The sequence below is a fragment of the Chrysemys picta genome, chromosome 16, assembly GCF_011386835.1.
Source record: "Chrysemys picta bellii isolate R12L10 chromosome 16, ASM1138683v2, whole genome shotgun sequence".
Lineage (NCBI taxonomy): Eukaryota > Metazoa > Chordata > Testudines > Emydidae > Chrysemys > Chrysemys picta.
In genome coordinates, this window is record NC_088806.1 from 15,580,958 (window position 1) to 15,590,210 (window position 9,253).

General features: G+C 53.0%; 1 long non-coding RNA gene across 2 annotated transcripts; it reads right to left on the minus strand.

Moving 5' to 3' along the window:
- Window positions 1-1,137: 1,137 nt before the first annotated feature.
- Window positions 1,138-7,795, minus strand: LOC135976077 (uncharacterized). 2 transcript variants are annotated; one of them, XR_010593294.1, is made up of 2 exons: window positions 7,261-7,795; window positions 1,138-3,546 (listed from the first exon to the last, which is right to left on the minus strand). It is a non-coding gene; the product is annotated as an uncharacterized LOC135976077 (long non-coding RNA). The 2 variants fall into 2 exon arrangements; XR_010593295.1 differs by having other exon boundaries at window positions 1,138-3,521; window positions 7,261-7,752.
- Window positions 7,796-9,253: the final 1,458 nt, after the last annotated feature.

Below are 9,253 nucleotides of genomic sequence, written 5' to 3' on the forward strand. Positions count from 1 at the left end.
AGCGGGACCGGCGGGGGGGCTGAGTGGCTCAGTCCGTTGCCAGTCTGGGGTGCCGGCAGCACTCAGCCTGCTGCTGCTCTGGGGTTCCGGCTGCCGGCCCCTTGCCAGTTGGGGTCCCAGCCGCCGGCCCCGCTCAGCCTGCCGCCGGCCCCACTCAGCCCCCCACCGGCCCCGCTCAGTCCGCTGCTGGCTGAGTGAATGGAACCCCAGGCCGGCAGCGGGTTGAGTGGCTCGGACGGGGTCTCAGCCGCCGGCCTGCTCAGTCCGTTGCCAGCCTGGGGTTCCTTGGGGGTCCCCAGGCCAGCAGCAGGCGCTGAGTGGAGCCGGCGGCTGGGACCCCGGCTGGCAATGGGGCAGCAGCCGGAACCCCAGAGCGGTGGGGGGCTGAGTGGCTCAGTCCGTTGCCAGTCTGGGGTGCCGGCAGCACTCAGCCTGCTGCTGCTCTGGGGTTCTGGCTGCCGGCCCCCCACTTGCCAGTCGGGGTCCCAGCCGCCGGGCCCGCTCAGCCTGCCGCCGGGCCCCACTCAGCCCCCCACTGGCCCCGCTCAGCAGGCGCTGAGTGGGGCCGGCGGCTGGGACCCCGGCTGGCAATGGGGCAGCAGCCGGAACCCCAGAGTGGCGGTGGGCTGAGCCGCTCAGCCCGCCGCGACGTGCCATCAAAAATCAGCTTGTGTGCCACCTTTGGCACGTGTGCCGTAGGTTGCCGACCCCTGCTCCATACACTAGTAAGGGGATGAGATATTACAGTTGTTGGAGGCTCTATTTAGCAGTAACGGGGCTATAGGAAAGTCAGTCAACATTTTTTGTTTCTCTGATGAAAACTGGCCCACTCCCTGCCCCAAACCAAACTTGTCACAAATAATTGTCAACAACTTAATTTTCTGTTTTTGGCTAAGATATTGATTTAAAAAAATATATTGAAATTGAATTCAGGGATTGTTAGCAAGCATTTTTGGCAAACAAAGTTGTTAAATGACAATCTAAATGGCAACACAGTCCTGCTTTCATGCTTGGCTCACCCCCCAGCCTGCTGGTCCAACAGCTGCAGTAGAGGAGGAGATAGGTGGTGTTAGCCAAATGGGCTCGTTTCCCCCTGGAGCTGCCCAATTACCCCAAGGAGGCACGGGAGTCTAGAAGACGGCTTCAAGTTCTTTATTGATCAGTCAGCTGAGCGGGTGTCCCCCTCGACTCATGCCAGAGGGAGGAACACACCTTACAAGCACAACTGGGCTTCTCTTATACAGAGAGACAAACAACTTAGCGTGTCTAAATTCTGCTAACCTATGCATTGTTTAAATTCAGTTCTAGTAGTAATCAGGATACATCTGTTAGCTTCCCGTCCTTCACATTCCTTTCCCAGGGTCCGTCCAACCCCCTCCCCTTTGCCATATATCTTCTATACATCCTGTATACGTGCAGCTTCATGCATGGGAAACAACAGTGAGAGCTGAGATAAGCATGTTTACTGGGATAACAAGCAGAAGCCGAGATAAACATGTTTTTCAGTTTTTGGGCCTAACAAGATTCCCCCCTAAAAAGCATTTTGAGAGCCTTATGGCCCCCAATCCTCAGCCTTCACCAGCTGGTATAGGGCCATCATTTGTTGGTGTATAATTTGATTAGCCATTCGTCGGACTAATGCAACTACACAGGGAGCAAAGCAAGCTAGGGTTAATAGGGTTGTAATAAAAAGTACAAAGAGAAGAAGGGCTTCTCGGAGCCATTCCAGTTGCGGTAACCAGGACGTGAACCAGTCCATATTCCACCCACCCCATGTTTGGACCGGGACATGGGCTAGCTTCCTCATTTCTTTTGTTAGCTGTTTTACCGCCTTTCCATTATCATCTATTTGTAAACAGCAATTAGATTAGTTTAATTTTGCACAGATTCCCCCTTCTTCTGCCAGCAAATAATCAAGAACTAGATGGTGCTGGTAGAGCACATTCCTCATCTGAGTGGACTGATCGGCCAAAAGATCAAGAGCTGCAGCCGTCTGATTAGTTATTATTTTTAAAATGGCTTGCAGCCTAATTATCCGATTCAAGTTGTAAATGGGCTCCCTTGCTCCTGAGATCCACTCATTAGGATTCCATGTGGCTGGACCATAATGTTTTATAGTTTTCTCAGGGGGCCACTCCTGAGCCCCCCATGTTTGGGAGCTTCCGGCGGTCAGGGTGGAATCCACGAACCGCCTTTCTCTAATTAAACCCTAATTCCCAATTTATTTCCCTGCATCTGGGGTAATAGAAAGAACAAGGGTCTTATATATTCAACATAACATATCCTAGACCAATTTGGAGGCAATCTTCAGTAGGCATAGGACCCGCAGATCCAATAATGGCCCTTTAGAGCCCAGGTTCCATTAGCAAAGGGGCCATTCCAGGTTTCCTCATTCTCATCGTCCTTTAGATGGTCAAAATATAAAGGATTACCTGGCCCTAAAGGTCCCCCTACCATTCCATTAGCTGAACTGCAATAATCACATCTCCACGCCCCAGCTCCTGCTTTCCAGACACAATCGCAGCCTCATTTTGGCTGATTGGTGCTAGACCAGAATTGTTTAAAACCCCATACTCGAGTTCCATTCTGATTCTGCCATGCCCATTGAAACCACCGTACCACGTGGTCCTTGCTAGTGGTATTGTCTAGCTGGCAACTCGTGAATAGGGCGTCAAAGAACCCATCCTGTCCTACCGCCCTGCAACCTTCGGCCGTAGGGTAGTATTGTTTGGAGCATTTCACCCAACTATTATTGGTGAGCCTTACATGGGTCTGGTTCCATTGCCCCTGATATTTAGAGCAGTCATACAGATGACAATAAGGGTCCCAGCAATCAAACCCTGGGGATAGAGTCCAATCACACTTGCTTTCTCCCAAGTACACTCCCTCCTTGTCCGATTAAGGCAGAGAATACCCATTCCAGAAGAATACAGTCGCCAGGGGCTACTATCCTCAGTCCAAACCCCCGTTCCATCGTGGACTATACTCAAATTGCTGAGCCACCATTTGGGCTGTACCGGCTGGGCTACCCAAGGCCATTCATTTAACTCCCCTGGGCCTCCGCATACCCAACAGTTACTGAGGTTAATGGATTTTGCTATTGTCTCCCCCCAGCTGTAAAAACCTATTTTCCCAACCATAATAGTGGTGGAAGCACATAAACAAAAATATTAACAATAATTTCATTATCTTTTTCTAAACAGTCCCTTTAGTCCGTCCAGTTGCTGATACTCACAGGTGGAGTCTTCACCTGTGCCACCCCGGGCGTCCGGAGCCGGGGCGGGCAGAGGGCTGGTGTCCTCTTCCGCTAGTTCAGTCTCCGGGTTAGGGTTCAGAAACCGCCTTACCCGCGTATAGTGTGTCCATTTGTCACTCCCAAGAACTTTGACTGCAGCTTGGCTGATGAGCGAGACAGTGTGCGGGCCGTCCCAGTGTGGTGTAAGGGGGTCACGCTTCCACTTCTTGACGAGGACCTGATCACCGATCTGGAATGGGTACACGGGCTAGTCCAAGGAAAGGGCCTGAAAAGGCACCGCGTCGATGCAGCTGTAACAAAACAGATTGCAACCCAGAGACCTGTTTCCATAAGGAGTCCTTCCCCATTTCCCAGTTTACATCCTCCCGGAACCCCGGGATAATGGTGAAAGCTTAAGACCCTTACGTGGGGCCCTTCGAATGCGGGTAAGGGCGAGTGGTAACGCATCAAGCCACTTTAAACTAGACTCTGTGCATAATTTAGTAAGGGTATCCTTGAGAGTTCTATTCATTCTTTCCACCTGTCCCGTGCTTTGCGGCCTCCAGGGTGTATGCAGCTTCCATTGTATACCGAGTGCCTGGGACACCTGTTGCAAGACTTCAATACAGTCATGAGTGGGGCTGGTCTCATAGGAAACCCAAGGGTCAGGCAATAGGGTAGCTAGGTTGAGGGAACTAACTGTCTCCAGGTTAAGTTAGGGGCTAGCAAGGGCCCTACCTCATATCTGGTATGTCGACTGGGATTTAGATGCTTTTCCCCAGCGCCTGTCCCCAGTATTTGAGGTATCCCGTGGGGAACCACAACCTCAGTGTCCCCCCCCAGGGTAAACTTTTCAGCCTCCTGTACAAGGAGAGCGGTTGCTGCAACGGCCCATAAGCAGGCAGGCCACCCCTTGGCGACAGGGTACAAGACCTTCGAATAGTATCCAATGGGTCGCCAGGTTGGCCCTGACCTTTGGCACAGGACTCCAGCTGCCACCCCTCCTCTTTCACGAACGTATAGGGTGAATGGCTTCCGGGAATCTGTGAGGGCTAGAGCGGGAGGGTGAACCTTCTTTAAGCTCTCGAAATGCTTTTTCCATTTCCCTGGTCCATTTCTAGTGGAGTAGACCTTCTTCAGTCAAAGACTCATATAGTGGTCTGGCTTTTCCCCCATAGTCAGGGATCCAGAGTCGACAGAAGCCAGTCAGTCCCAGAAAAGCCCCCAATTCTCGGGGGTGCCGGGGCTAAGGGCTGCCAAGTATAACCTGGATTCTTTCTTTGCCCAAACTGCGACTCCCTTGGCAGAGGTGGTATCCAAGGAAGGTAACCTGCTGCTTAACCAACTGAGCTTTTTCCTTTGATACTTTATATCCCTGTACCTCAAGGTGATTGAGGAGATCTACAGTTTGCTCCTTGCAGACTGTCTCTGTTTCAGTACTTAAGAGCAGATCATCGCAGTACTGAACTATGTTACATGCAGGATGGTTAGCCAGGAATGGGGCCAGGTCCCTTTTTAACTGGCTGCCAAAAATTTCGGGTGCACAGGTGTTGCGGAGTGTGGGGGAGTCAGGGCCCTGCACCCCTCTTCCCGAGATTCACTGCGACTCTCAACCAGCCAGTAAAGCAGAAGGTTTATTTAAGGACAGGAACACAGTCTCAAGCAGAGCGTGTAGGTACGACCAGACCCCCTCAATTAGGTCCCTCTGGGAGGTTCAGGGAGCTTAGACCCCAGCTTGGGGTTCCCTGCGTTGCACCACCCAGCCCAAACCGAAACCAAACTCCCAACTCCTCCCGCTGCTCCTCTCCTTTGTTCAGTCTCCCGGGCAGAAGGTGTTAATCCTTCCCACCCCCGTTCCTGGCTCAGGTTACAGCTCAGGTAGCTTCCTTCAAGGGAAGTCCCCCCTCCTCACTGCAATCCCCCTGCAACATTCCCAGGTCAAATCTGCCCTGCTCCCTGCTCCGTCACAACAGGTAAGTCCTTGTGGGACAACGGTCCAAAGTTATTGAGCTTTGTAGTGGGTATCTGGGTCCTCCCACTCAAAGGCAAACAGTCTCTACTATTAACTTGTTAATTTGTCTTAGGTCCTGGACCAACCGATACTGCCCATTAGGCTTAGGCACCCCCATTATTGGAGTATTGTATGGGGACGTGTCTTCCTTTAACCACCCGTACTGCAAAAACTTTTGAATCAGGGGTTTTAACCCGATCCGAGTGGTTAACTTAAGGGGGTATTGTCGAATTCGGACTGGGCTGCTTCCCTCCTTAAGGGAAATATGCACTGGTGTAGCATTCCTGGCTCGGGCCACGCCTCCTTTCTCTGCCCAGACCTTGGGATTTACACACACACACACACCCCAGCCAGCTGGGGCTGGCTTCCATCACTTCCCTTGCATTCCAGGGAGTGATCTCTAGCATTTATGAGAGCCATCTGATAATTAGAGGCTTGTTGCTTAGGGATTCTGACTTCCATTGTCCCGTTATCGAATGAGATCTCCGCCTGTAATTTAGTGAGGATATCTCCTCCGAGCAGCGCTATGGGGCAGGAGGGACTGCAAACAAACTGATGGGAAATTTGACGGTCCCCTATTTTTACTAGGAGAGGCAAAGTTTTTTCCAAAGCTGTAGTTTGTCCCTCTATCCCCTGGACTATGGCACGTCCCCAAGCTTTATCTCGGGGAGCCTTATTAAGGGGGGAGCAAACTAAGAGTGGCCCCAGTATCAATAAGGGCTTCAATTGGGCGGCCCTCCACTTTAATTTTTACTGTGGGATCCAGGCTGGCAGCTTGTGCTGTCAGGAGGGGCCGCTGGGTTCCCCGACCCCCCTATGGGGAAGACTCCTCCCCTGAACGTCCTGTACTGTTGTAGAGGATAGGAAGGGACGGGGTTTTATCTTTACGTTCCTTTCCCATGGCCTGTCACCGGGGGCATTCATTCTTCCAGTGCCCCTCTTTCCTACAGATAGCGCACTGATTTCGACCCAGGCAGGGGCCCCGCCCCTTCCCCGGTGGCCCTGGCCGTCCCTTAACTTTGTCCCCCCTTTCTTCATATCCTTTCCTTTGGGCCATGGCTAAAACGTGGGCCCCTTTCTTCCGAGAACGGGGGATTCTGTTGCTTCCAATTATATAGATCACTAGTGGTAAAGGGAACATATACCATAGTGAGATTACCCTCAGGGGCAGAGGGAATCACAGCCCACAGACAAAATTTCTTAACAGGGAAACAGGGTTTCCTAACAGGGGCACGGGCCATTAAGGTTTTAATAGTTTGTGATCTACATTTTTGCAACCATGGGGGATGATTGGCCACAAGGTCCTGCCAAATATCTATATAGGGATATTGGTCCCAATGCCCATCCCAGGTCACAATAGTATGTACTGCTTGTACAACCCCTGGTTTGAGCGTCCCTCCCTCGGGCCATTCCACCCCGAATGTCATCCATTCAAGAGTACAGAATTTTACAAGCTTGTCTTTACATAATACAATTCCATAATCAGCCTGGCGTCTAAACGCCTTCCAGTTATCCAGCATACATCCCAGGGGTGTCCAGGAGAAGGTGCTTTGTCCGGACCCCATTATGCTTTACCCAGAGTTTTCCGAGACAGAGATATCAAGAGGGGGAAGAGGTATAGATCTAGTTCTAACTCAGATATCCGCTGGGTCACGAGGTTCGGCTGACCCCCCTTGCAATCAAGATATCCTGGTCACCGGGTTTCCCCTTGCAGGAGTCTTGGGGCGGCTGAAGTCAGCTTAAGCCTCAGACCTGTCAGCAGCACTCATTCATCTTTCACACAGATCCTTTAATCAGTTACAATCTCGGTTTCCAACACACCATTAAGAGGAGAAACAAGATTACCCTTCCTATAAACAAGAGTAATCCCTGAGGTTGCTCCAAGTCCCAATAATTGTTAAAAACGGCCCATGGACTTGTGGAGTTAGTTACGTTACTCATTGGCCGTTATTTGCTTACCCTTTAACCAGAAACACAACAAGACATTTACAAAGCTACAATAATGTTAACATACCTTCCCGTATACAGGCTGCCTAGGGGATTTCCACTGTCCAACCCACACCTCGGGGGCGTTATTCCTCAAACCCAGGAGGTAAACGCACTTACCGCCCGAAGTGGCCGCGTCCGGCAGTCAGACTTCCCCTCCTTCTGAAGCCGTCTTGCTTCCATGTCCTTCAGAGTTCTCTTCAGAGAGGACGCAGCCGCCCCGGCCGATTGTGACGATCCGAGGCCCGAGCAAAGCAACAGCTCGAGGTGGCCACTCCTCGGAATCGCCCTCGGCCGTCGGTCAGTGCCCTCTACAGGGAGAGAAGTCCCGGCGGAGTCGCCATTTGTTAGCCAAATGGGCTCGTTTCCCCCTGGAGCTGCCCAATTACCCCAAGGAGGCACGGGAGTCTAGAAGACGGCTTCAAGTTCTTTATTGATCAGTCAGCTGAGCGGGTGTCCCCCTCGACTCATGCCAGAGGGAGGAACACACCTTACAAGCACAACTGGGCTTCTCTTATACAGAGAGACAAACAACTTAGCGTGTCTAAATTCTGCTAACCTATGCATTGTTTAAATTCAGTTCTAGTAGTAATCAGGATACATCTGTTAGCTTCCCGTCCTTCACATTCCTTTCCCAGGGTCCGTCCAACCCCCTCCCCTTTGCCATATATCTTCTATACATCCTGTATACGTGCAGCTTCATGCATGGGAAACAACAGTGAGAGCTGAGATAAGCATGTTTACTGGGATAACAAGCAGAAGCCGAGATAAACATGTTTTTCAGTTTTTGGGCCTAACAGTGGAAAACTGCAGGACTCCAAAATCCACCTCTTGGGGTGCAGAGTGGCAACAGCAGCAGCAAACCCTCAGGTCCGATCACACGCCAATGGGCACCACCGCCAGCCCCACGGACCATGGTGAAGTTAGCACAGCATCTGATCTCAGGGACGGGGCACCCATGGAGCCACAGCAGCTCATCCTGCCCTGCGCAGCTCCCCCCGGATGAGATGGATCGCTGCCAGCCCGGGGGAGAGACGCGCTCCCCAGCTAGGGTGACCAGATCCAGATATTTGGGGCTTTGTCTTATATAGGCACCAATTACCCACACCTAGGGTGACCAGACAGCAAGTGTGAAAAATCAGGACAGGGGGTGGGGGGGGGGGGGGTGGGGGTAATAGGAGCCTATATAAGAAAAAGACCCAAAAATTGGGACTGGCCCTATAAAAGTGGGACATCTTCTCACCCTATCCCAACCCCTGGCTGGCTGCTGAGGAAGTGAGTTACTTTCACTTTCATTCCTCAGCAGGCAGCCAGCTAGCCTCCCCCTCCCCCCCAACACCTCACCCAACCCAGCCCTGCCGGAGGGGAGGAGAGAGAGAGAGAAGGGTGCTCCTTGGGGGGGGAGAAAAGGGGAGTGCTCCGTGGGATGTGGGGGGGAGAAGAATGGACGTTATGGGGGACAACCAGGGGCGGCTCCAGGCACCAGCGCAGCAAGCGCCTGCCTGGGGTGCTGTCTGCCGGTCACCCTGAGGGCGGCAGTCAGGCTGCCTTCGGCAGCATGCCTGCGGGAGGTCCCCCGGTCCCGAGAGGCACCCCTGCTCTTACACAGCCCAAATACTCTGTCCAGCACCTCCCAAATACCATCTCCCAGTACACACACACCCCTCCAGCACCCCAAAATACCCCCTCGAGCTCACCCCCTCCCCCCGCAGCAGTGTCCTCTATTACGGAACTTGAAATACAGGTGGGCAGGGCCGGCTTTAGGCCGATTCAGCCGATTCGGCTGAATTGGGCCCCGCGCCAAGAGGGCCCCGCGCTGCAGCTCTCCACCCCGCCCCCAGCTCACTTCCCCTGAACGCTCCGCCCCCTCCCCTGCTTCTGAAAAGAAGTCTGAAAAGAAGCAGGGGCGGGCCGGCAGCACAAGGTAAGCTGGGGTGGTGGGGGCGCGAGAAGGGCTCCGGGGAGGCGCCGCCCGTTCCCGCCGAGCACGCAGGCCCCAGCGGCTCTGGCCCGGCTCGGGT